General features: G+C 46.5%; 1 long non-coding RNA gene across 1 annotated transcript; it reads right to left on the bottom strand.

The window, feature by feature from the left end:
• Window positions 1–128: 128 nt before the first annotated feature.
• Window positions 129–27991, bottom strand: LOC138294114 (uncharacterized). Its single transcript, XR_011203196.1, has 7 exons — window positions 27565–27991; window positions 24559–24601; window positions 24379–24467; window positions 24159–24266; window positions 18929–19036; window positions 9393–9456; window positions 129–1212 (listed from the first exon to the last, which is right to left on the bottom strand). It is a non-coding gene; the product is annotated as an uncharacterized lncRNA (long non-coding RNA).

Here is a 27991-nt window from a genome sequence, read left to right as displayed (position 1 = left end):
GCACACATAATTCCCACACCAATAGCTAAACAAGCACGAGTCCTACCCTTACTACTATTATCCCTAATGTAACTCATGATCTGTTAAGAATCAGAGCAGAACAATACAAAACAAACAATCAACTTGAGGACGATATAAACTCTTTTTTTGTGTGCAAAGTCTATCTTTCTCAGCAAGTATTTACAGCGTTTCACTCACTCCAGGACCCTTTTTGTCAAATCGGGTTAGCAGCTTGTCATAATCGGTTTTTCATAGTCAATTTAGGTTAACAGTGTCACATCCGTTAATTTATCAGTCTCTTTTCGTAGCTTTTCAGCTTTCAATTTCAATTTTCAACTTAACACAGTCTCTTCCTAAAGTTGAATTCAGGTGCCATAGTATTGACCTGGAACCTCTCGATGAAAACAGAATGCCAAGAATTCTTGTTGCCATTCAGCTGACGTTGCGTACGCCCATTCAGGACCTGTGTACCTTCTGTTTACAACTCTTTTTCTTTTCAATTTGCGATCACCTTGCAACTCTCCTTCAGTGAGATCTTCTTTCCTGGTTGTGTCGACTTCTTCCTCTATTGTGTCATTTGGGATCCCCTTCTCCCCTGCAGCTTGTGGCTCTGGCCAGTTGTCTCCTTTAAGTGTATTCTTTCTGCTTGGCCTTTCAGAACGCTGAACAGCTCCCTCCTCTTGTGCTATGGTGTTTTCTCTTGATGGACCTGCAAGCGGCTCAGGAGGAGTCAGACACCTTGATTTCCTTCTGCCTCGCTTCCTTCAGGGTCAGTTATGGGCTCAACTTCAAACCCGGATCCGTCTGCTTCTGGGAGAACCTCTCTTGGTGTCGGTTCCCCTGTTGCCTCACTGAGATAGGCTCACTGTCACCCCTCTCAAACTTGTTTACTGGTTGAGTGTCTAAGCCGTCCTCAGCAGGCTCTCCTTCAGTGTCAGTTCCCCTTTGATTTCTCTACAGCCCTGAGACTTCCTTCTGTGCAGCTGTTGTTTTGGACAATTCAAGTTCCTCATCAGTTGGACACGTCACCTTCTTTGTGTGACTGGCATGTATCCAATTCGGAAGACCTGCACATTTCACAGCTGTGGTAGTCGTCAGTATTACTTGATACGGCCCCTTCTAACGTGGCTCCAAACACGACTTCCTCACCCAATCACCGGCTTTCAGGGTGTGAGCTGGATCACTTATCGGTGGCAATGTGGTAGCCTCCACCTGGTGAGAAAAAGATCAGACTACGTCAGCCAGACCCTTGCAGTAGTCCAACACCATATCATCTGTGATATTCAAAAGAACATTTGCAGGCACTGCGGGTAATCTCGTAGCTCGACCCATAAGAATTTTGTGGGGAGACAGTCCTGTTTTCTTGTCAGGTGTATTTCTTTTTGACATCAGCACTAAGGGTAATGCATCTGGCTATTTCAAATTGGTAGTTGCGCACATGTTTGCCATTCTTGACTTCAAGGTACAATTCATCTGTTCCACTAGTCCTGATGCTTCAGGGCGATAGCTACAATGCAGCTTCTGTTCAATGTTCAATGCGGCACACAAGAGCTTAATCACCTCATTGTCTAAGTGTCTTCCCCTATCTGATACTAAAGAGATCGGAAACCCGAAACGTGGTATCAGTTCCCTAAGCAACAGCTTTGCTACTGTGAGACTGTCATTACTATGTGTAGGGTAAGCTTCAATCCAGTGACTGAACACACACACAATCACCAACACATATCTCAGTCCTCCACACACAGGCATCTCAATAACATCCATCTGCATCCTGCTAAACGGACCACCAGCTCTCCCAATATGGCTCAAATTCACCACAGTCCCTTTCCCCGCATTCATCTGCTGACAGATGATGCACCTGTGACAGATAACCTCTGCAGCTTGTCTGAATTTCGGTTTGAACCAATCAATTTTGAACAACCTGATCATTGCGTCTCTTCCAGCATGTGCTTGACCATGGTAAGACCTCGCAAACTGTGACAAACGACTGTTTGGCAAAACCATTTTCCCCTCTTCTGAGACCCACAAGTCATCAGACCTCTGTATGCATTGCATTCTCTGCCAGGAGTGTTTCTCCTCTTTGCTGGCACGTCCCTGTAATGATTTAACTCATCTAATGCATACCCTGTGCATGTTTCATTTTCAGTTTCAGGTAACAATTCCCACTGATCTCGAAACGATATACAGTTCAATGCACAAAACCTTGCGACTTGATCTGCATATCCATTTCCCATTGACACAAAGTCCTGTGACTTAACATGGGCATTGCATTTCACCATGGCAATTTCAAGAGGTAACTGAATCGCGTGCAACAAATCCTTAATTTTCTCGCCATTTTTCACTGGTGAACCAGAAGAAGTCATGAAACCCCTCTGTGACCATAGCTGGCCAAAATCATGCACAATTCAAAACCCGTATCTGCTGTCGGTTTAGATAGTGACTTTCAAGTTTTCAGCTGCGTGGCATGCCCTAGTAAGAGCAACTAATTCAGCCTCTTGAGCGGAGTATACTCTTTCGAGCCAGGAAGCTTCTAAGATACTGGTGATTGTACACACGGCATATCCAGCCCTCAGTACTCCTACTGCGTCTCTCAGGCATGAGCCATCAACAAACATAATGTAATCATTTTCCTCTAATTGGGTATATTTAATGTCAGGCCTTGGTTTGGTGCACAGATCTGTTACCTCAAGACAATCATGTTCGACTTCCTCAGCATCATCAATGTTCACATTTTCAATAGGAAGCAAAGTTGCCGGGTTCAACACAGTACATCTCTTAAGGGAAACATTAGGAGACCCCAGTATAATTGTCTCGTTTTTAGTTAAACGTGCATTTGTCATATGCTGCGTCTTTGTTCGGGTCAACAGGATTTCAACTGAATGAGGGACCATTACTGTTAAGGGATGTCCCATCACTATACCTTCACACTGAGTGAGGCTTTGACCAACTGCACGCAAACAACCTGGTAAGGCTGCAGCGACTGGGTCCAAAGTAGCTGAAAAATATGCTACTGGGCGGTTTGCACCTCCATGGACCTGTGTCAGGACAGACAAAGAACAAGCATCACGTTCATGACAAAACAGTACAAATGGCTTCTTGTAATTAGGCATACCTAAAGCTGGTGCCCTGCACATACTTTCTCTCAGTTCCATGAATGCCTTTATCTCCTTCTCAGAAATGGTTATAGCACCCGGGCCATCCTGAAGCTCTTTAACAGTCAACCTCACCAAGGGTTTACAGATAATCGAGAAGTTGGGAATCCACTGACGACAGTAGCCCACCATTCCCCGGAAACATCCTAACATCTCTCTTGGTTGTCGGGGGATTCATCTGCAGTATGGCTGTCACTCTTTCTTTAGATAGTCTCCTAGACCCTTTTTCAATCAGGTGACCTAAGTATTTCACCTCCTTCTGACAGTACTGCAGCTTCTTTAGGGACACTTTATGTCTGTTCTTTCCCAAATGATTCAGTAAGGCAATTGTGTCATACCTGCAGTCATCTTTTGTTCTGGATGCAATGAACAAATCATCAATGTACTGTACCAGAGTCGAACTAAAAGGCAATTCTAGTGGCTCCAAATCCTTCTTCAATATCTGATTAAAGATGGAAGGTGACTCGGAAAACCCTTGAGGAATTCTGCACCAACTGTAGACCTTACCCAGGAATTTGAAACTGAAGAGAAACTGGCTATCCTCATGAAGAGGCACCGAAAAGAATGCTTGTGACAAGTCCACAACTGTGAACCATTCTGCATCACACGGAACCTGAAACAAAATCACTGCTGGATTTGGCACTATGGGGCAACATTTCACCACAATCTCATTTATTTTCCTCAAGTCTTGAACAATTTGAACCTTCCCACAAGGCTTTTTCAAACCCATTATTGGTGAATTACATGGGCTGCTCATCACTTCTTTCAGAACCCCTTGTTTCACAAAGTCCGCAATTATTTGTGTCACTTGTATAAGGACAGCTTGTGCCATGTGATACTGCGGTACCTGAGGAAACACTGCATTTGGCCTCACCTCTACTTTGACCGGTTCTACTCCTTTTATTAATCCCACTTCTTTACCTGTCAGGTCCCATACATTTTCTGTCACTGTTCCCTGTAAGTCAGCTGGTAATTAATTCACTGTGAACATCGGGAATAAGGTTATCAAAGGGTATTCCTCATTTGGCATCTCTGTCTCTAGCTCAGAGATCTGAACATCGTCCCCTTCATCATCACTGTTTGTCTGTACCTCGATTCCTTCATTGGAACAGGTAATTGAACACCTCGTTTTGCACAGTAAGTCTCTTTCCAGTAGGGATACGGGACTCGAATCACAAACTACAAATTTATGTAATCCCTGGAAGTTCCCAATCTCAACTTGGACCAGATCTGTAATCGGATTTGTCAGGAACTGATTTGCTACTCCTACCACCCTTATAGTACGCCCCGAAAGTGGCAACTTCGGAACCTCTGCACTTCTGACTGTAGAGCGTGTAGCTCCTGTATCAACTAGGAACGAAACCTTATGTCCCATCACCTTTCCCTCTACATAGGGACCCCTCTGATCTACTTCTAGGGAAGCCGCAAGCCTGCACTCCTCACTGTCTGAACAATCATCCGACCATTCATCATTTATTCCATCCACACCACGCAATGGGAACTGCTGTACTGTGCTATTTTGACTCATTGTGTGACCTGTTGAGGAAGCATCACCTGTTGCTGTCCCATCGGAGCTAATGGTATCTGCATTTGCTGTCTAGGTACCATGGGAATCTGCTGTTGCACTTGTTGCACTTGTGCTGGTTGAAAACGCGGCATTTGTATCTGTTGCATGGGCTGTAACCCCTGCATTTGAACCATGTTATTCTGGAAGTTCAGATTTTTAACCCTCATTTTTGGACCCCTCACATTTTGAAATGTACTGACACCATCCTGCACCAACATTGGACATTCCCGCTTCCAGTGCCCCACGCCCCCGCACGCGTGACATGGCGACACCTTTTGCATCCCCTGCACATCATTCTGAACCACAACAGTATTTATATCCGGACCCCTATTCACAAAACCTCCTCGACCTCGTCTTCCTGGTTGTGCCTGAAACATTCCATTAACCTGCGGTTGCTGCTGTACCATCTGCTGGATTCCATTTCCCTGCATTCCTGCTTGCGCTGCCTTAATCTGCATCAGCATCACTTTCTCCTTCAACTTTCTCTGCTTCAGCTCAATCTCATCACTACAGTATTTTGCATACTGCAATACCTCATCAATCGGCTTCGCTTGCCAACAGATCAAATGATTCTTAATCATCTGGCTAATTTCTGTTCTCAGCCCTTCAACAAACCTGAACACAAGATGATTCATGTCTTTCGGTTCTATGGTCTCAGTGCCACTATAGTGTGTGAACGCCTATAACAGCCTCTCATAGTAAGCATGGATCGACTCTTTGGCCTCCTGTGAGGTTCAATCGATTTTCTGCCCATCAGTCACCTTCTGCGACACTTTCTGCTTCAAAAACTCAATCACTTTATGATAATACCTCATCACATCTTTCAATGGTGCTCCAGTAACCTTATCCCTTGCTGGCTCCTCTGACGGCCAATCTACACCTCTTTTGCACTCAAGCCATAAGTCAGGTGGAACTATGATCTCAAACAGGGTATTCAAGTCTTCCCAGAGACATTTCGCAAGCTTCACAAACCTGTCTGTCTGCTGGTACCACTCTATCGGCTTCTCCCTCAACCTGGGATAATCATTTGTGAATGACAGAATGTCACCTCTAGACCACGGTACATGGACTAGAACTCATCCAGCTGTTTCTCTCATTGGTAACATCTTTATTGTCCCCGTGTCTGGTGCAGCTTTAGCCTGCTTCGGATCCGGACCATCACCTTTCTCCTTATCTCTCTTCTTTGCCCATCTGCCTTCCCACTTCTCTAATGCTCCCCAAATCTGAGCACTTTGCAGTATTTCTTTCTTTAAGATGTGCCTTCATTCCGGTAGATCTCATGTGTTCAAAGTCTTTAGGCTCAAAGTCTAACCTGTGGCTCCTCTTCAGGTGCTTAGTATTTTCTATATCTATGCCGTATTTGTCTTCTAGGTTCGCCAACCTCTGGTGCACCTTTCTCACTTCTCTGGTTATTTTGGGGCACAGATACCTCAATTCTGCCTCTGTGTACGACTCTAATCTGTTCACCCCCATTGTCCCTTCTACTAGTTCTGTGGCTTCCACACCCAGTCTCACAAAATTCAGGTATTCGTCTCTCTCTGACCTCTCTGCAGTCACTGTAGTATTGAGCTTGTCTAGCCACTCATTCAATTGTTGCGCTGTTAATCCCTGCAACAAGACATTTCCAGACTGCACCAATGGTGTCTGTGTCGTATTTGTACTCATTATCTGTGGGGTTAGCGTTCCTAACCCTGCTTGCCTCATCGTCTCCAAAGGAACCCCAATTGGACTAAAGTCTAATAAGGATCTAGATTTCTCGGCTAACTGTCCTCCCTGTGTTATTCCCTGCAGGTTTCCGGTAGACCCTCCTCTTATTGCCTCTTGGGTCATTACTCCCTGATCACACACGCCAGGCTTACCCTGCACATACAGCGGTACTGGTGGACCAACAGTAATTGGCAATGATATGGCAGCTGGTGACTATCCAAGTCCCACACCCTGTGGAGCATTAACTCCCATAGCTCGATTTATCATAGGTGCGGTAGCTACTGGCTGTGACCTTGCAACAGAAGTATAACTCGGAACCACCTGTTGCTGCGGCTGGGGCAGCAACTGTGGAGTTGGCTCAATCTGCACTAACTTTGATCTCGTGTATGCGGGATCAGGCGGCACCATTAAACTCGTAGTTGTCTCCAATACCGGGACATCTGGATAGAGCCTCTGAATCTGTGGTGGCTGCAACTATATCTGCGTGTCTGGCGCAGTGGGTACACTGACACCATTTTGTATCAAAACTGTATCACTTGTCTGCACTGTACTCATGATTCCCTTAGTCTGTGCCGGATCTTCAGAACCCACACCAGTGCTCTGTGTATTGTCATTCATGGCATATGGTGGCGGGCGATCATGTAACAACTGATTAAGAAACTATTCATCGTCCGAGTCATCTTCATCTACCCAAGACCTCTGCGTCTCCTTTGTTTTACTAGAGCCCTTGTCTGTCTTACAAGTGGCTTTCTTTCCCTGTCTCATCTTCTTGAGTTATTGCCGGAAACATCTTAATTCCGTCAACTATTCCCCTTCTCCACATCCTGTTCTTGTCAGCCCATCTAGTCTCAGCTAAAGACTTTTCTGCCCTTTTCATTCTCTTTTCAAATTTCTGCTGTCTCTCTCGAATGGCCATTAAATCCTAGATTGATAATGCCTCATACTGAGCTGGCCTCGGAGGCGGTTTTTGCAAACTTAACATCCACCGCAAATTCTCCAAAATTCTCGCATTAAACCTTCTGTGTTCCGGAAACGCCAAACATCCCTCCTTCTCTGTCAGTTTGCACCACTGCTTTAACCAAAGACATGGCGCGATTCCCTTCTCCTCCTTTACAATATAAGCTGGAGTACCCTCAGGCGGTGGAGGCTCCCCTACATTTGCTGCAATGAATGTATCTCCCCTCAAGGCACACTTTAAAGCCTTGAAAAACTTCATTTTTGCGTCTCTTATTTTGTTTAGAATCTAATCAGGAAGTGACTTTAATTCCCAGAACACTCTTCACCCACTTTTCTCAACCAATTGCCTCTCACGGACGGCTGCCAATCCGTGCGCGACCCCTTTCGGCAACTGACCTATCCTCAACTGACGTCACACTCACACACACTCTACGGCTGACAAAGTCTTGCGGCTTGACCTCCTCACACAAAACGAATGCAATATATTGCGAGCACCTTTAACAACAAAAATCCAAATTTGCTGGTTCACTATAGGAAGGGTAACACAATCGCTTCAGAACTTTACAAAGATTTCACTTGAAGCCTCGGCCGCTACTCTCTCCTTCTCAGCTCCCGCACTCGCAAGCAAAAGTTGACCCGCAAATCCTACTCTCGACTTGTCAATGGTTCGTTCTAGTGCACTTTAGAACTTGCCAAATCTCCTTCGAAGGTTTCATTCACACAATTTCACTCAAACCCGACTTGTCAACCACGCCCGATTGACCTATTAAACTGCACAAATTACAACATAAACCAAGTGTCTCCTACACTTATCAATATACTCCGGAGTCTTAGACCACGACAGGTCCGTACATCACCAACAACCACGTGGATACTTTTTGAGCACAAAGCGCCACACTCACATGAAGTTCGCTGACTTCCCTACTCTCATACTGCGGAGTACGCCCACTCCTACTAAAACAACATTACCTCTGCCTAAACACACACAACCTTCACAAATCACCTACAATATGCATAAAGCTGAGCAAGCGCAAATTCTACACCACACATCCTAAAACACTGAGAACATACCCCTCTCACTTAAGCAGGCTCCGAGATTCCGGGAAAGTCATGGGGAATTTAGAAACGCATCATACCTCCAATTTGCATTATCTCAAAAACAATTTTAAACAATAGTCCTCCGTCCTAGGGCCCCCAAAGGGCCATACCGAACTCTGCTACCAGAACTGATAACACGTCCCTTTATGACTAGTTTATTCACTCTGGGACTTGTTTTAGGCCAATGAATCTTTCGACCTTGATTGAAGCCACCTTAGGACAAGATAGCTGTAGGCGGGTGTCGCTCACCTCGCCTACCGTCGCACAACAAGGGCAACTGCCGCACACTTCCTCCGGCACCAGTTCGCGTCGTCAAGGAGACGCGTGGGGGCGGAGACGACGATCGGCACCGGACTTCCGGGTTGCCGTCTCTTCACAAAAGGAAGACGCCGCAACCGAACGCCGCGGAGCAGAGCTGGAGGAGCAGGAGAGAAGCCGCACAGCCGCATCCAGAGAGAGGAAGACGAACGAAGACGCCGAACGCGAGGAGACGGCCGCTGCAGGATCGGAAAGACGTGCTGAGCCGACGTCCAGTTCCGACACTGAAGACACAGAACCCCGAGAGAAAACGAGACAGCCTGCCACGGCCCCGGAGGGTCGTGGCTGTACAAGGTACGTGCGCTCTTCAGTGGCAGCCACAACAAAGGGGAAAAAGGGGAGTTGGAGGGAGGAAGAGGAGAGGGGGGAGGGCAGGAGGAGGCTAAGAAAGGCTATTTAGGGAACAGGGACTGGGGGAAATCACAGATCGTCTTCCCACCCGATCCCTAGCCTGACAGAACACGAGCACAACCTCCTCCCTTAAAAACTCCTAAGCCCCGACTAAAACACCACCTCCTATAAATCCGCACCCCCTCACACTTCCCCTGGACTAACCACTTAATTGAGAGAAAATAAAATATCGTCCCACTTACCTGGCCTATCCTTTTTCTTCCGAGAAACCGCGAGACCCCGAAGAAGCCACCGGAAGATCGCCACCTAAGGAGAAGAAAAAGAAAGCTATTAAAGAACCCCTATAAACTCACCACCCACGTAGAAGAGAAAATCCACGAAGTAAAGAAGACATACCAACCTTGTTATTTTCTCATCAGACTTATAATACCAATAAACAACGTATCAGCCCTGTTAAGGGTTCTGAAATCCGAGTCCGTGTCCTCTGTACCCCTGAGCAACCCCACAGTGGTGTCAGAAGTGGGATGCGAGTTGGTCTCGACTGCATACTGGGTGTACAGAGGTATTACAACTATGGAGGAAAAAGCCAGTCTCGAGGATATGGTAAAACAACTCGCGGAGGGTCAACGCCACCTCCAATTAGTGTGGGAGGCACAGCAAAGGGAGGCCAAAGAGGATAGGGAGGCTCTTCAGTCTGCCTTGAAGAGTCAGGCCACTATAATGGCCAATAATCAACTGGTTCATGAGACCGCTCTCCAAAAACTGACCGACACAATTGCTGCCAGCAAGGTTTATCCGAACGTGCCAAGTTCAGTATTACAAAAATATCAGGAGGGAGAAGATCCTGATTCTTTTTTCACGAACTTTGAAAGAGTAGCTTCCTCCGCTCAATGCCCAAAAATAGGTGGGGCCAATACATCGCTCCCCTCTTGACAGGCACGCTTCAATCCGCTTATCAGGCTGCAAATCCGGGTGGCACCACCCCATATTCGGAGATAAAGAAAAGTATTTTAGAGAGAGTGGGATATGATACTGAGTATTACAGGACAAAATTTCGCAAAGTGAAATGGGGACCCAGCGAAGACCCACGTACCTATTATTACAGGGTGAAGGACCTCGGACTGAAATGGCTGGGACCCATAGGGACTGACCGTGAAGATGTTATCAAAGCCATCATCTTAGAACAGTACCTAGATTCCCTGCCTCCAAGCACCCGGAACTGGATAAGGCAACACCCTAAAATAGATACCGAGACAGCCGTTGACCTGGCATGCGCCTACCACAGGTCAGTGGATGTGAAGCATCAAAACCCCAGACCCCTGGGTAAAATGCCTATAAATCCTCCCCAATTTACACCCAGACGAACCACGGAGGAACCCGGACCCTCCCGGAATACCGAGAGAAATCCCATGCAACAACCTCAGTGCTTCAGCTGTGGGGAGTGGGGCCACATCGCCTGTGGATGTCCAAAAAAACATGAGGGAGTAGAACCGATGGAAATAGGGGTTACTCGAGGGAGAGTCCTGTGACTGGGGAAAAGTGATGCGTCCTTCAAACACCCCCTTCGGGTAAATGGACAATCAGTCATGGCCTTGATTGACTCCGGATGTAGTCAGTCAGTGATACGTCGCAATATAGTCAAATCTATCAACCCTAATGACGATCACTGGGTGACGATATGTTGCATCCATGGGGACCGGGCTCAGTATCCCCTTGCAGTGGTAGAAGTAGAATGGGACACTCACCATGACTTCCTCTCCGTGGGGCTCATGGATAACCTAATAGAAGACTGCGTCATTGGAACTGATTACCAAAGATTTGATGAGATCTTGGATCAAACACGGAAGCACAATCCTATAGATGATTGGTGGGTTGCTGCTCCTTTTCGGGATGACCCTATCTATAGCCCCCCCCCGAACGGAAAAGGTTAACTCGAAAAGAAAAGAGGGTAGAGAAACAAAGATTTTCTACTAAACAAGGACAGAAGGAAGTAGGAAAATTAGTGGCCAGTATAGACAGCGCCCCTATATCATTTAGAATGAGCCAACGTGAAGATCCCACCCTAGGAAACGCCTGGAGGAGTGCCAAAAACGACTCTACCGGAGAGGTAGGTCCCTACTTTTTAGTGCACAAGGACTTGTTGTATAGAGTAACCACAACCGTGAATGGGGAAAAGAGACAACTAGTAGTCCCCGAACCTTACCAGACTCAGGTACTATTCCTAGCCCACAACCAGCCGGGGGGAGGTCATTGTGGCCGGGAGAAAACCGAGGAATACTTACTGAGACGGTTTTACTGGCCAGGGGTATATGCGCATATTCGAAGGTACTGTACCCACTGTCCAACATGTCAGCTAGTAGAACCGGGAGCCATCAAAAGAGCCCAGTTACGTCCATTACCTATTATCGATACCCCCTTCAAACAAGTAGGTATGGACTTAGTCGGACCACTTATACCATCTAGTAAAGGACACACCCATATCCTCGTCCTGGTCGACTATGCGAGCAGGTATCCAGAGGCGATTCCCCTTACCAGTACTACCACTAAGGCGGTTGCACAAGCCATGATCAAATTTTTTTCCCGGGTTGGGTTCCCCGAAGAGATTCTTACCGATCAGGCGACACCCTTCTTATCTGGTCTTATGAAACAGATATGCAAATCCCTAGGCATTGTACAGATAAAGACGTCAGTGTATCATCCACAGACGGATGGTTTAGTCGAGCGATATAATCGCACCATCAAAACGCTCTTGAGAAAAATGGTGAGCGACTCGGGAAAAGATTGGGACCAGAAACTTCCCCTAGTGATGTATGCAATAAGGACACATGAACAATCCTCCACCGGGCATAGCCCGTTTGAACTTGTATTTGGGAGACAACCCCGCAACTTGCTCGATATGGCAGCAGAATTGTGGGAAGAGGAGAACAACGAGGAGAGACCCATCCTAGAGTATATCCACAAACTAAAGACCCACCTCCAGACGGTTTGGGAAGATGTAAGGCACCAATTAGAAAAAGCACAAGAAGTACAAAAAGGCTATTATGATCAGGGCACCAAACTGCGGGTACTACAGCCCAACGATAAGGTATTGATCCTACGACCCACCTCTGAACAAAAGCTACTAGCTAAATGGCAAGGGCCATATCGGGTGGTAAAAGCAGTCACCCCTGTTACGTATTTGATTGAACTAAATAATCACCCGAAACTGACTCAAATCTACCACATCAATCTATTGAAAAAATGGGAGAATCCGGAAAATGATAACAACGCTTCTGCGAGGGGGTGCCTGATCTCCCCGACAAACCCACTAGGGTTAGAACTATGTCCCACGCCCCAAGCAGACCAACAAAAAAAATTCCAGTATCAAAGAGTCCCTTTCTGAGGTGGAGAAACGACAATTATTCGAGCTAATCCAGAGTCATACCAACTTCTTTTCAGAACTTCCTGGGAGAACATCCCTAGTCCAACATCAGATTCGAACACCTGAGGGACAAACTGTTCGTCTACGTCCCTATCGAATCCCCAAAGCTAGAAAGATCCTTATAGAGGAAGAGGTAACAAAGATGTTATCTCTAGGAGTCATTGAAATGTCCACGAGTCCATGGTGTTCTCCTGTCGTCTTAGTGCCTAAACCGGATGGTTCAGTCCGATTCTGTATCGATTTCAGAAAACTTAATGAGGTATCACTTTTCGATACCTATCCTATTCCGCGGGTAGATGAGGTTTTGGAGAAAATCAGGCAGGCCCGTTTTATGTCCACTATTGATCTGACGAAGGGATATTGGCAGATTCCCTTAGCCCCACAAGACAAAGAGAAGACAGCGTTCGTAACCCCTTCGGGTTTATATCAATTTACCGTCCTCCCCTTTGGCCTTCACGGTGCCCCGGCGACATTCCAACGCCTGATGGACCGACTCCTAAGACCCTTCCAAGACTTTACGGCCGCCTATCTCGATGACATTGTCATTTTTAGTACCACATGGTCAGACCACCTCCTCCATCTAAAGAAAGTGTTCTCAGCGTTAGCAACCGCAGGTCTTACCGCCAATCCTACAAAATGTGTCCTGGGACAGACTCAAATTTCTTATCTTGGGTATGTCATCGGTAGGGGAGTGTTGCGTCCTCAGAAAGATAAGGTAGTGACCATTAGGCGGATACCACTCCCCAAAACAAAGAAAGAACTCCGTTCATTTCTGGGGTTGGTAGGGTATTACCGACGGTTCATACCACAGTATTCTACCATTACTGCCCCCCTTACTGACCTGTTAAAAAAACAATATTCTAACACCCTTCCTTCTTTCTCTCCTTCACAACTCCAGGGTTTTGAATGTCTGAAAGAAGCCCTTTCTACAGAACCTGTGTTAAGATGCCCTGATTTTTCCAGACCTTTTCACCTTTTTGCCGACGCTTCCAATGTCGGTTTGGGGGCCGTTTTGGCACAGCCTGACGATCAGGGACACTAGCATCCCATTGTATATATCAGTCGTAAGTTATTACCTAGGGAAACGAACTATCCTACTATTGAGAAGGAATGTCTTGCCATAAAATGGGCAATAGAGTGTCTCCAATATTATCTCCTGGGTCGCCCTTTCGTCCTGTATACCGATCATGCGCCCTTGACCTGGTTGGCCTCCCATAAGGATACTAACTCCTGAGTGTTGCGCTGGTTGCTTGAACTACAACCCTTTACCTTTCAGGTTCGTCACATTCCCGGGTCACGTCAATGTCCTGCTGACTTTCTCTCCCGCTGCCCGGACTCCACGGTACTCTACCAGTCCCGTTCATGGGATGGGGTATGTAGGCGGGTGTCGCTCACCTCGCCTACCGTCGCACAACAAGGGCAACTGCCGCACACTTCCTCTGGCACCAGTTCGCGTCGTCAAGGAGACGCGTGGGGGCGGAGACGACGATCGGCACCGGACTTCCGGGTTGCCGCGTCTTCACAAAAGGAAGACGCCGCAACCGAACGCCGCGGAGCAGAGCTGGAGGAGCAGGAGAGAAGCCGCACAGCCACATCCAGAGAGAGGAAGACGAACGAAGACGCCGAACGCGAGGAGACGGCCGCCGCCGGATCGGAAAGACGTGCTGAGCCTACGTCCAGTTCCGACACTGAAGACACGGAACCCCCGAGGGAAAACGAGACAGCCTGCCACGGCCCCGGAGGGTCGTGGCTGTACAAGGTACGCGCGCTCTTCAGAGGCAGCCACAACAAAGGGGAAAAAGGGGAGTTGGAGGGAGGAAGAGGAGAGCGGGAGGGCAGGAGGAGGCTAAGAAAGGCTATTTAGGGTTTGGAAAAATAGTTTCTCACCCTTCGTGCAACCACTGTTCATTTGACATCAGGACAACCATATTGAATATGGCATCCATTTTGTGAGTGTTTTAAACACCCCGTCGCAGAGGAAGTAGGCAGAAAAAGATGCAGCTTGAAAGCAGCTGCATCGTGTAATATGCCTAAGGCCGAATACCAGACCAGCCACATACCTGCGGTTAAGCTAATTTTGAGAAAAACTAATTTTCACGGAATAACCTGCAATTGGAACAAGGTCATACCTGCCATTTACTACACACTATTATACGCTTCAGCTGTTTGCACATTTTTGTTTGTAAGCAATCTCCCACTCCTCTCCCCTGAGGCATACAAATGTTTTCATACCTAACTAGTGGAAAATGATTGAACCTCTGCCATTTGTTTGCATGTAGTAGAAAAATATATAAAAACTCTATGTTGCGCGAAGTAAGACAGACTACTCCCTAACCCACTTGGTGAAGGAGCTCTCCCTTAACTCGAGTTACTGAATAAATCCCGATTATTCTCTACGTCTCGGACCCCGTCTCTTTCCTTTTTATTATTTAACTTACAAGGCAAATTCAGAGGTATTTTAAAGTATTTACCACATTTTGGCGCCCGAACAGGGACTTTCCCTTCTCTACACGCGCCGGTTTTGCCGGTCGCGGGTTTTTCCCATACTCTCTCTCACGACGGACTTTAGCTGCACCCGGTGGGGATTTCCCGCCGAACTCCCTCGGAGACCCAGGGGCGGACCAGCGCCCGGCATACACATGAGGTGGTGAGAGACGCGGAAAGTCCATACTCAAGTCCGACAACGAGGAGAAGAGGGGAAGAGGAGTCCGAGACGTTCGGGAACCCTCAAAACGCGCAGCGTCTGGATTCGATCGAAGAATAACGAGTTTGCGTTTTCGGTGAGTACTGCTGAAAAGTATCAAGACGTTTTCTGTTTAAACAGAAACGGTATAGATATACATTAAGAATGTCATTATTTACTAAATTCAAGTATCGGGCAAAAGAGAAATAATTGTTAGAGAAGGCGATTGCACTCCCACCCAAGGATACTCCAGCCAGGTTCATGTATAACAAACATGGTATGCCCGCCATTGTATTCTTGGACCTATGGGTAGAATATACTAGTCAATTAGCGGAACGATTCAAATGGCCAAGTACGGGGATTTTTGATATAGAGAATGTCCTCAAAGTAGAGGAACAGTTGTTCAAGAGAAAAGCAAGACAGGGCCAGTTAGAGGCCATAGATTGGTGGAGGAAAGAAGCCCATCGGAGGCAAGAGAAAGATCAAGGAAAAGTTGAGAAAGCGCAGAGAATGTCAGGAAAAAATAGACAAGAGGAACTACAAGAGAAAGGAAAGGAGGTAGTTCTCGAGCAGATGATAAGGGAAAGTCAAGGAAATGTTACAGGTTTATACCCCGTACTGCCAAGTTGTGAAAATTCCTGCCCCGATAAATCAAAAAAGAATCCTCTCCTTCCCAGTGCACCTATGCCCCCTGATGATTCGGCGCTTATAGACTTATTAGATGTGCCACCCCCATATTCTACCAATACACGACCACTCTTACCCGTACATAATCTACCACCATTGGTTTCTCCTGAAACTGTCGAGGATCTCTCCGAAGCCGCAAGATTTCTTACTATAGCAGAAAAGGATAAGAAGGACGAAGCGGGAGGGGAGAACCAGAAGGACAGTGCCCACACGATCCCTTATCCACGATATACCCCGTCTTAGGAGACGAGGGAAAAAGTCTAGTTGCCATTTGGAAACAAATAGAAAAGATCCCCGCTGTACAAAATAATATCAATGGTATGCTAGAATTCATGTTAAGAGGGGGCGACTCTACTCCCTACCAAGATGTCCTGAAAGGAAGAAACAGAAAACAACAAATGTATATATATATACCTTCATGTTATATCTATTTGTCCGATACTTCCAATTTAAGAGATTAAGAAATCCCGCGAAATTAGAAGATTTAATGGAAGAGGTGGCGGAGGAAAAGGAAGGGGGGGGAAGGGAGAAGGGGTGGATTCCAAATTAAACAAACTATTAGATCTTATGAGGGAACATAGACATAAATTTAAAGAAGGAGCAGTAACAGCAGAGAGGAAAATCAGCAAACAGCACCCTGTACGATGTGCACCACCCCTAGGAGATAGGTTTGCTCCCCTACACGCGTCCCCAGAACCTCCCAGTAGCGAAGAATTATATGAGGAAACTGAGGAAGCTCTCGACTGGTTCTTTGAACAAGAACCGCCATTGGCAGCCGAGGAACAAGAACTGGTCCGTACTGTTACCCTATGGACTTCACAATCGAAGATTTATAATTCAGACATTATAGCCCAGTTATATTCTAGTTTACCCCTCACCCAGCGTAGGTTAGCAAGTCTGTACATGACACAGCATCTGATGACACTGAATAGAGTTTTCAGACCCCATCAATCTGCCCTTGAAGACTTGTTATCCAAATGTACCTCCTTGGTTTTCTTGCAAGATCCTGCACACTTCCTTAACATATTTTTAGATGCACGAAAGGAATATCATGATGAAGTGGCTAGGACACTCCTATGGGCCCGCAATACTGATTATAGGGAGAAAGAAATGTATCGACAATACCCTCTCAGAGAGGTCCATCCTAGAGTAAACGCCGCAAATGAATTGCAGAAAGTTTTTGTGTATACACCTCTTACTAAATTGGAAATAATGAAAATGAAAGAAATGGTACCACCGCATTCTAAGGATCCTGTTGGGTTTTTTAAGGAACTCACAGACGTCCTTACTATGGGAATATATACCTTAACAGATCTAACAATTATACTAAAAAATTTGCTGCCCCCTGGTATTTATGAGAAATTAAGGGGACAAGACTGGTTAGTGGATAACGCTAATTTGAATTGGGCCGCCCTAGAGACAAATGACAACGCCAGGGCAGCTGGAGCCGACATACCAGATGATGTGAAATTAGCACCAACCCTCATTCTTAAAGTGTTGCCCCAACTTCTTACCACAGGAAAGAGGATTGGGACGCTATCTCCGCCTGTAAACAAAAGCCAGGTGAAGATATAGGGGATTATTATACGAGATTAGAGAAATGTTTCACTGCCAATAGTGGTCTTAAATTAGAAAGTGATTCATATGCACACCTTTTTGTATCCAAATTAGTGGAAAACAGCCTCCCGAAGTTAAGGGAAAGAGTTCAGAAGGTACAGAGCTCCTGGCAAGCACAAAGTCCCTCCCAAGTCCTACGAATATTACAATACCACCAAAATAGGATAAGGGGGGAAGAAGAAAGCGAAAGGGTTAGGGTAAAGGAGACTAAGTTGAGATCACTGGTAGCACAAACATTGCTGCCCAAATCAGGCCCACAGTCTCAAGTACAAAAGAAGGTCAACAACACTAAAGGTGTTTGTAACTATTGCAAAAAGCCTGGACATTATGTTAAAGATTTACAAGGGAACGTTACGTGCCCAGTTCTAAAACATAATGTGGCCACTTGGAAAACTACACCCAGAATACATGTTCCTCGAGATCAGTACAGACCTCAAGAAGGAACGCCCCAAGAACAGAATCAGGGAATACCAAACACAACACAAATGTACATATCTGATGAAAATACTGGATATGCCGATTTCCCCAGTTTTTTATGAGGCTGCCCAGGGAGGGTTGAGGATAAATTGCCCCTTATCCCTATACCTGTGGACCAAACTGGTCCATATGTAGACGTTCACCTCCTGGGACAAGACAAGAAATTCCTATTGGATACAGGGGCAAGTGAGACAACGATAGATCATAATGAGCTTGTAACCGGGTGCATCCTGACGCCGGTTCATATGCAGATAGGACAACCACTGAGGGATACCCCGGGGGCACCAGAGAAACTCCGGACGTGATGACGTCCAACGCCATCTGTCAGGAAGAAATACCCGACAGAGAAAACGGACCAGGAGACGACGACGCGAGAAGGAGAGAGAGAGAGACGCTGGATCGACGAGGAGCCGAGAGGAGGAACGCCGCGAGCCGCCGACTGGGAAGGGAAACCCCGCCGCGAAGGAAGAGGCATTGCTGAGGAGCGGAAAGCTCAGGGAGCCTCCCGCCCCTGCTCGAGAGAAGTCGGGAGATCACCTGGAAGCCGGCCGCGTCCCTGGAGGGGCGTGGCTAACTAAGGTACGCGCGTACCGACAGTGGGACTGGGGTTCCGGGTGGCTAGCTGGATTACGGGGCGTTAAGGGGAAAGGGCTGAGATCCTGCAGAGAAGGGGAGACGGTGTAAATAAGACCGAGACTAACTGACTATAATAGCACGAAGTGCCGCAAACAGGAAGCAGTGGGATAGAATAAAAGGGGAGCACGAAGAGTTCACAAAGAATAAACCACGAAGGAAAAGTAGCCCCCACCTACCTCCACTCTCACAACCCCCCCCCCCTCCACGCCCTACTAACCTTAATTAACTGTGTTTAATTACTTTTTCCCCCCACTTACCTGTTCCTTTCTCATTCTTTGTTTTGGGAAACCCGGTGCCACTGAGAGTCGGGAGAACGAGACCTCTCTCCAAACCGGACCAGGCTATTCCCGGAGCACCACCGAACCCTGAAAAAGAATAAAGGGATTTATATTAATTTCTTTGGAGTCTGACCACAAGAAAACTTTGGAAAAGTAATATAGTTGTCTCGCGCAAACGAACAGAAATAAACTCACTAACCCCATAAAAGCCGAGTCTGTCGCCTTCTTCCAATATCTCTTCCACTCGGGATAAAGAACCCGTCACAGTGGTGTCAGAAGTGGGATATTGGAACAGGCGACAGGGACTTCTAGACCATGGAAGAAAAGCCAACAATGTCCGATATGATGCAACAGTTGGCCGCAGGACAAAGACACCTGCAAAAAGTGTGGGAAGAGCAAAAGAAAGAGGCTAGGTTGGAAAGAGAGGCCCTACAAAATACCCTTAAAAGTCAGGCCACCATCATGGCCAACAACCAGTTGGTTCATGAGACCGCCATCAAAAATCTCACGGATACAATCGCTGCCACCCGAGTACACCCGAATGTGCCCAGTTCGGTCTTACAACGATATCAAGAAGGGGAAGACCCTGATGCCTTTTTCACCAATTTTGAACGGGTCGCAACTTCCGCTACCTGGCCTCTGGAGCGATGGGGCCAATATGTCGCCCCCTTATTAACGGGAACTCTCCAGTCTGCTTATCAAGCGGTAAACCCAGGCGGAACAACCCCGTATATGGATATTAAAAAGAGCATCTTAGAACGGGTGGGTTTTGATTCTGAACATTATCGTGTCCGGTTTAGAAAACACAAGTGGGGGCCCTCCGAAAATCCCCGGGCCCTATACTTCCGGATTAAAGATCTGGGTCTCAAATGGTTAGGTCCCATAGGGACTAACCGGGAAGACATCATTGAGATCGTGCTCTTGGAACAATACCTAGACGCTCTACCCCCTAATACGCGCAACTGGATCAAACAACATCCAAACCCAGATACCAATACCACCATCGAGTTAACCTGTGCCTTTCATCGCTCCCTCGAATTCAAGATCCCACCTCCTCGATCAGCACCTAGTCCCCTGCGTCAGGGTTCTGGGGCATCCTCGTCAGTGGGGCGAAGAATCAATGAGGACATAGGGAGGACACGAGGACTTGAACGGCCATACATACAACAACCTCAGTGTTTTAGCTGCGGAGAATGGGGGCACATAGCTCGCGGTTGCCCCCTGAAAACAGAAAAAACAGAACACATGGAAATAGGAGTTACTAGGGGGAGAGTCTTTTATACTGGGAGAAGAGAAACCCCTTATAAAAAGAGACTGGTTATCAATGGGAAAACCACAGTGGCCCTCATCGACTCAGGGTGCAGTCAATCTGTAGTCAGGGCTGGTTTATTCGATAAACCTCACTTCACTTCAGGACTTACGGTATCAATCTGTTGTATCCATGGGGAAACCAGAGAATATCCACTAATCTGGACAACCCTCACATGGGAAGGAAAAGAAACCCCCATAAGGGTGGGTTTAGTAGAACGGCTAGTTGAAGAAGCCATAATAGGAACTGACTTTTCGGAATTCTCAAAACTCTTGGATAGTGTTCGACAGGTCGAAGAGACGAATATCTGGTGGAAAGACGCTCCCTTTTCCAACATACCTCTGTCACCTCCGAGAGTACGACCTAAACCCTCCCGGAATGAGAAAAGAAAAATTAAGAAGGCCTACACACAAGAAAACTCAAGTCCCGCGAGGGTAATTACAAAGGGTCTTGCCCTTACTACCCTTCCCCCTTTCCGGACCTCCCAAAGAGAAGACCCCAGTTTGGTTCATGCCTGGAAAAGTACACGACCCCGGACCCTCCAGGATAAGGGTCCCTCGTTCACCATAGTTAAGGACCTATTATATCGAGTCACTAACAAAGACCAAGAAGAAAAGAAACAATTGATAGTTCCCGAACCTTATAGGCAACAAGTCCTACACTTAGCGCACAGCCAGCCAGGGGGTGGCCACTATGGAAGGGAGAAAACAGAAGAGTATTTGTTGAGGAAATTCTATTGGCCGTTTTTTTTTTCCCAGATTAGGAGATTCTGTCAACAATGTCCTAAATGCCAATTGATTGATCCAGGCTCGCGGAGAAAGGCCCCTTTACAACCCCTTCCCATCATTGATGTTCCCTTCTCCAGAATAGGGATGGATCTGGTTCGGCCCCTTCTGCCCTCTTCTAGAGGCTATCGTTATATATTAGTATTAGTTGATTACGCCACGAGATATCCTGAGGCTATCCCCCTCTCTAGTATTAACACCAAGAGTGTTGCCCACGCCATGATAGGGTTCTTCTCCCGAATCGGGTTTCCTCAGGAAATCTTAACGGACCAAGGTACCCAATTCATGTCCAACTTGATGACACAAATATGTCAGTTATTAGGGATTAAACAATTGCGGACGTCGGTTTATCATCCACAAACCGATGGTTTGGTGGAGAGGTACAACCGTACCCTAAAGACACTACTAAAGAAATCTATCTCTGAGACAGGTAAAGACTGGGATAGGAAACTTCCCTTAGTATTATACGCAATCAGGACCCATGAACAAGCCTCTACGGGCCATAGTCCGTTTGAGTTGTTGTTTGGGCGACAACCCCGGACCCTACTAGATATGGCCGCTGAAATATGGGAAGAGGAAGAAGGAGAAAAGACCATTCTGAAATATGCCCGTGAGTTAAAAACCCACCTACACACAGTATGGGAAAGCGTAAGGGAACACATGGAGAGGGCCCAAGACAAACAGAAGAGGAATTATGATCGGAATACCCAATTAAGATCTTTTTCCATAGGAGATAAGGTGTTAGTGCTTCTTCCCAGTTCAGACAACAAACTGTTAGCAAAATGGCAGGGGCCATACCCCGTAATAGGAATTGTAACCCCCGTAACCTATAAAGTTCAGCTCAACGATAATCCCAATAGGTCGCAGATCTTCCATGTTAATTTATTAAAGCGATGGGAAGAACCTCTGAGCGACCAGAGACAAGGCTGTCTAGTTAACACCGTTAAGGAATTAGAGATAGGGTGGTGTCCCACTGATCCCCCTGGCGGGAGGGAAGTTCCTACCATAAATGCAGATATCTCAATTCATCAAAATAGACGGTTAAACAAACTCTTCGATAACCATATCCGGGTGTTCTCCTCGATGCCCGGTAGAACACGACTGGTACATCATCAAATCATCACACCACCTGGGAAGATAGTACGATTAAGGCCTTATCGTATCCCTGAAGCTAGGAAAGCCCTGGTAGAAAACGAAATCGAGAAAATGTTAGACCTAGACATCATAGAACCTTCCCAAAGTCCCTGGTGCTCACCAGTAGTATTGGTGCCCAAACCTGATGGGTCTATACGCTTTTGTATTGACTTTAGACAAGTCAATTCCATATCGCAATTTGATACGTATCCCCTTCCGAGGATAGACGAACTCCTAGAAAAGTTGGGAAAAGCTAAATATATGTCTACCCTCGACTTGACCAAAGGATACTGGCAGATCCCGCTGGCCCCCGAAGACAAAGAAAAAACGGCTTTCTCTACTCCCTCAGGATTGTATCACTTTAATGTTCTCCCTTTCGGGTTACACGGGGCACCCGCCACCTTCCAACGTCTCATTGACACTATATTACGACCTCATAACAGATACGCGGCGGCCTATCTGGATGACATTGTTATTTTCAGTGAGACCTGGGAAGACCATTTGGTACACCTAGAAGAAATCTTTTCGGCTTTACGGAAGGCTGGACTGACAGCCAACCCCGCCAAGAGCCGACTGGCCTTTAATGATATCTCCTACCTGGGATATCACATTGGGAAAGGCATACTTCGACCCCAAATGAATAAAATCGAAGCCATCCTGCACACCAATGCTCCCACCACGAAAAAGGAGGTTTCTTTCCTTTTTAGGCCTAGTGGGTTACTATCGAAGGTTCATCCCACACTATTCCAGTTTGGCTGCCCCCCTAACCGACCTTTTAAGAAAAGGGCAGCCCAACAATATCACAAAACTAAACCCGACTCAACTTCATAGTTACCATACCTTACAAAGGTGTCTCACTACTCAACCGATTTTAAAATGGCCCTGAGTTTGAAAAACCCTTTCATCTCCAGACTGATGCCTCCGACGTCGGAGTGGGAGCCGTCCTTTTTCAAAAAGATGAAAACGAAATAAGCCATCCCATCGTCTTCATCAGTCGTAAGCTGTTTCCCAGAGAACAGAAGTATCCCATTATAGAGCGGGAGTGTCTTGCCATTAAGTGGGCAATCGAAAGTCTCCAATATTACCTTTTGGGCAGGCCCTTCCTGTTGTATACAGACCATGCACCCCTTACCTGGCTCTCAAGATATAAGAATACCAACAGTCGTATATTGAGATGGTTTATAGAGCTCCAACCTTTCTCCTTCCAGGTTTGCCATCTCCCTGGTGACCTTATGGGTCAGGCTGACTATTTATCCCGGTTTCCGGGTCTTGTGGGGCTCGACCAGCCCCATTCATGTGAGGGGATGTGTAACCGGGCGCCTCCTGACGCCGGTTCATATGCAGATAGACAACCACCGAGGGATACCCCGGGGGCACCAGAGAAACTCCGGACGTGATGACGTCCAACGCCATCTGTCAGGAAGAAATACCCGACAGAGAAAACGGACCAGGAGACGACGACGCGAGAAGGAGAGAGAGAGACGCTGGATCGACGAGGAGCCGAGAGGAGGAACGCCGCGAGCCGCCGACCGGGAAGGGAAACCCCGCCGCGAAGGAAGAGGCATTGCTGAGGAGCGGAAAGCTCAGGGAGCCTCCCGCCCCTGCTCGAGAGAAGTCGGGAGATCACCTGGAAGCCGGCCGCGTCCCTGGAGGGGCGTGGCCAACTAAGGTACGCGCGTACCGACAGTGGGACTGGGGTTCCGGGTGGCTAGCTGGATTACGGGGCGTTAAGGGGAAAGGGCTGAGATCCTGCAGAGAAGGGGAGACGGTGTAAATAAGACCGAGACTAACTGACTATAATAGCACGAAGTGCCGCAAACAGGAAGCAGTGGGATAGAATAAAAGGGGAGCACGAAGAGTTCACAAAGAATAAACCACGAAGGAAAAGTAGCCCCCACCTACCTCCACTCTCACAACCCCCCCCCCCCACGCCCTACTAACCTTAATTAACTGTGTTTAATTACTTTTTCCCCCCACTTACCTGTTCCTTTCTCATTCTTTGTTTTGGGAAACCCAGTGCCACTGAGAGTCGGGAGAACGAGACCTCTCTCCAAACCGGACCAGGCTATTCCCGGAGCACCACCGAACCCTGAAAAAGAATAAAGGGATTTATATTAATTTCTTTGGAGTCTGACCACAAGAAAACTTTGGAAAAGTAATATAGTTGTCTCGCGCAAACGAACAGAAATAAACTCACTAACCCCATAAAAGCCGAGTCTGTCGCCTTCTTCCAATATCTCTTCCACTCGGGATAAAGAACCCGTCACAGAGCTCCCGCAAGCTCCACTCTCTGGAAATAAAAATATTTCGCTGGGTTTTTCTGGTCAACCCATTACAAGTAATACATCAGAGCCACTACCCTTACAAATTGGCCCCCTTACCACTACGACAGATCTTCTCTTGACTGATGCTTGCCCCGAGAATCTATTAGGAATAAAACAATTGAAAGAATTAGGAGCCAAAATAGTGTGCTCCCCCCAGGATGTGCGTCTGTTCCTTCGAGACTTCAAGGGTCATTATACAGTCAGAGATTTAGATCCTCGATTGGCCCACCTCCCAGCCGAGTTGTGGGCCACCAGTCCCACATCGGTCGGGCGGATGGTCATTACGCCCCACAAGATCATTTTAAAGGAGGGAGCCATACTACCACGCCTCCGTCAATATAAAATGCCTCCACAAGCTGAGAAAGACCTTACCTCCATTATAGAGGACTTCATCACTAGTGGGGTGGTGATCGAAGTACCATCAAATACCGTGAATTCACCCGTATTACCTGTGGCAAAGAGAGTACAACAAGGAGAAAATACCAACTATAGACTTGTGGTAGACTTACGGGAATTAAATAAATGTGTTGTGGCACAACATCCTGTCGTACCAGACATATCTACCCTTTTAACAACAATTGATTGTGAAGCCACACATTTTACCGTCATCGATCTCAAAAACGCGTTTTTCAGTGTACCAATACATGAAGACAGTCAATATTTGTTTGGGTTCTCATTATCCGGAAGGAGTTTCCGGTTTACCCGAGCTCCTCAAGGATTTACTGACAGCCCGAGCATCTATAGCCAAGCACTAAAAAGACAGCTAGACACCATACAAATGCCTGATCAAACAGCTCTTCTGCAGTATGTCGATGATATACTCATTACGGCCAGATCCGAACAGTCATGTGTCGAAGCTTCATTATTGGTATTAACATTCTTGGCTGAAAATGGCCACAAAGTGTCATCAAAGAAATTGCAATTCTGTCAACATCAAGTGACCTACTTAGGGCACTTGCTGTCAAAGGAGGGAAGACAGCTAACAAAGGAGAGAATACAATTGATACAAAATATACCACAGTCAAAAACACAGAGACAGGTACGCGAATTCATAGGACTAACGTCCTACTGAAGACAATGGATACCCCGATTTGCGCTAATATCAAAACCACTTGTAAAATTGACGACATTAGAAGCCAGCACGTCACCCCAGCTTCCCTGGACAGAGGAACACACGCTCGCTTTCAAAACATTGAAAGAGGCGATGTGTCAGGCCCCGGTGTTGGCCACCCCTGATTATCATAAAGATTTTACACTATTCGTCACTGAAAAGAATGGGACCGCTCTATCGGTCCTGACACAAGAGCAAGCTGGAAAACAAAGACCATGTGGATATTTTTCATCCACCTTAGATCCTGTAGCACAAGCTCTTCCCGCATGCCTGAAGGCTGTAGCAGCAACAGCTCAAGCTATTAGACAAAGCGATGCTATAGTATTGGGACACCCTTTGATAGTACGAGTTCCCCATACAGTAGAACTATTACTTAACAGAACACAGACGCAACATCTAACAATAGCAAGACTGTCAGGGTATGAACTGACACTTTTTCAACCTCACATACAGATCTTAAGATGCAACACCCTGAACCCTGCCACACTCTTACCCATTCATGAGAACATAGATGAGGTACATGATTGTATGGAGGTGATTGAACAAGTGACGAAACCACGATCAGATTTAAAAGACACTCCTTTACCAGATGCAGAAGAAAATATTTATGTGGATGGCTCCTGTAAAAGAACAGAAAAGGGGGAGCTAAGGGCCGCCTACGCTGTTACCACAAATACTCAAATTTTAGAAAGCAAACAGATACTCATTCTCTCAGCACAAGCGGCCGAGTTGATAGCATTGAGCAGGGCCTGTCGATTGGGTAAAGGAAAAAAAAAAAAAAATTATACTGATTCACAGTACGCCTTCGGAGTAGTACACAATTTTGGAACATTATGGAGAGAAAGAGGATTCATGACATTGCATGGATCGAAAATACAACATGCAGACTTGATAACACAATTGTTAGATGATATACATTTACCAGAACAAATAGCTATAATAAAATGTAAAGCACACACAAAGGGGACAGATCATGTTATATTAGGAAATGCATTAGCAGATCAAACAGCTCAAGACATGACACAGAAAGACGTAGAGAGTACGCTGCATCACGGTCCCGAATTTATGCATATGCAGGTCACACGAGATATAACTATGGACATCCAAGACATACAGAGTCACGCCACAAATGAGGAAAAAGAAAAATGGAAAGAGGAAGGAGGGATACTAACTGATCAAGGATGGATGACACCACATAAAGCAGTCTGGTATCTTCCCGATGCCATGGTGCAGATTTTTATATATACAATACATGGACCAGCCCACCTTGGGGAAAAAGCTATGCTATACGCAATACAACATATATGGGACAATAAACATCTTAGGGCAGCAGCCAAACAAAGAGTCCAAACATGTATGATATGTTGTCAGTATAATATTGGAAAAGGCACAACAGTAGGGGCAGGAGGATTTCATCCTCCTGAACACCCTTTTGAAGTTATACAGATGGACTATATACAAATGGAAAGGTGCAGAGGACAGAAGTATGTACTCGTAGTAGTATGTACATTAACACGATGGACCGAAGCTTATCCTGTACCTGATTATACTGCCAGCACTACAGCCAAACAATTGATTAAGGAGTATTTCCATAGGTTTGGTCTGCCCCGAGTTATATACTCTGATAATGGTCAACCATTCTCATCTGAATTAATGAAAAAGATATCGCTACTTTTGGGATACCAGTGGAAATTTCACTGTGTGCGTCATCCACAGGCAGCAGGCCTGGTTGAGCGACATAACCAGACTTTAAAAAACAAAATGGCAAAGATATGTGCTGAAAAGGGAGTTGATTGGATTACTGCCTTACCAGTAGCTCTGTTTTACATGCATATGATTCCTCATTCCAGAACGGGGCTCGCGCCCTACGAGATAGTTTTTGGTAGGCCTCCTAACATATGGGGAATACCACGTGCGAAAGCAATAACAGATATTGAAATGCCTGTACTGACCGATTATCTGGCTTCTTTGATGTCTGCACTCCAATCTTGTCGTTCACAGGTTGCTGCCGCATTTCCTGATAATACTGAGCCCAAAGAACATCAAATCAAAACGGGCGATTGGGTCTATATCCGCAATTTTGATCGAGCAGCACCTCTTGAGCCTCGATGGAAGGAACCGAAGCTCGTTCTACTGGTTACCAGGACAGCTGTAAAAGTCGAAGGTCGTAAGGGATGGCTCCATGCCAGTCACTGTAAGAAACATTTTCCCAAAGAAAAAAGCGGACAGACATCGCCACTTAAGACACAACAGAACGCAGAACAATTGACATTACCCACAGAAGAAAGTCTCCAGCAGACTTATAGATCTAAACTCAGGTCATCTACTCGAGCCCAGGTCAATTAAGTCTAAACAAGCTCTACTTGTTGGTGAAACGGC

Source organism: Pleurodeles waltl, chromosome 4_2 (genome assembly GCF_031143425.1).
Source record: "Pleurodeles waltl isolate 20211129_DDA chromosome 4_2, aPleWal1.hap1.20221129, whole genome shotgun sequence".
Classification (NCBI taxonomy): Eukaryota; Metazoa; Chordata; class Amphibia; order Caudata; family Salamandridae; genus Pleurodeles; species Pleurodeles waltl.
Note: the sequence above shows the minus strand (reverse complement) of the source record. Positions and strands in the feature narration are given on the sequence as shown.